Source organism: Alligator sinensis, unplaced genomic scaffold, assembly GCF_000455745.1.
Source record: "Alligator sinensis unplaced genomic scaffold, ASM45574v1 scaffold237_1, whole genome shotgun sequence".
In the NCBI taxonomy this organism is placed as follows: Eukaryota; Metazoa; Chordata; order Crocodylia; family Alligatoridae; genus Alligator; species Alligator sinensis.
In genome coordinates this window covers 620,315-620,971 of record NW_005841849.1, presented here as the reverse complement: position 1 = coordinate 620,971, position 657 = coordinate 620,315, and positions in this window count along the sequence as shown.

Sequence of the window (657 nt, the reverse complement as noted above, 5' to 3'; positions counted from 1 at the left end):
CCCGGCCGCGGTTGCTGCGGAAACAAGGACGCCGCGGGACCAGGGTTGCCGCGGAGACAGAACGCGGACCCGGCGTTGCCATGGCGACCGGAGGACGCGGCGAGTGTCTTGGAGACTCCGGGACGCCACTGGCGCGGGGGAGGGCAAGGCCGGGAGCCGCCTCAGCCCGCAGCTCCCCCGGCGTTGCCCGGCGCCCACCGGCCTGCAGGGGCCGCGCGGACAGGAGGAGACGCTTGAGGGGGGACCTGGGTGGGAAGGGTCTCGGGAGGGATTCACTAGTTAGTTACCGTCTGACAAGGACCAGGGGCCACAACGTGAAACGAGTGGGTATAATAATGGCAACCCCGATCCTTTGCATCTTGGTGTACAGGTAAGAGGCCTAGTCAGGTGCCTGATGAATCCCTTTGTGGCTGACAAGCCCAATTCCAGAACACCACAGCTTGTTACAAGTTCGACAAATCCATGTGTTACCTGAGCTGGAGTCCAAGTTTGCTGCTGCTTCCTTCTTTCTCACCTTGCCTCCATCCTCTGGATCAAGCCTTTCATGTTGAGCTGCACCCAGGGCGAGATGTTGCCTCCAGATGGGATGAGATTCTACGCACTCCTCCCAGCTTTCTACACTGATGCTGAATGACTTCATATCATTTTTGCACACAT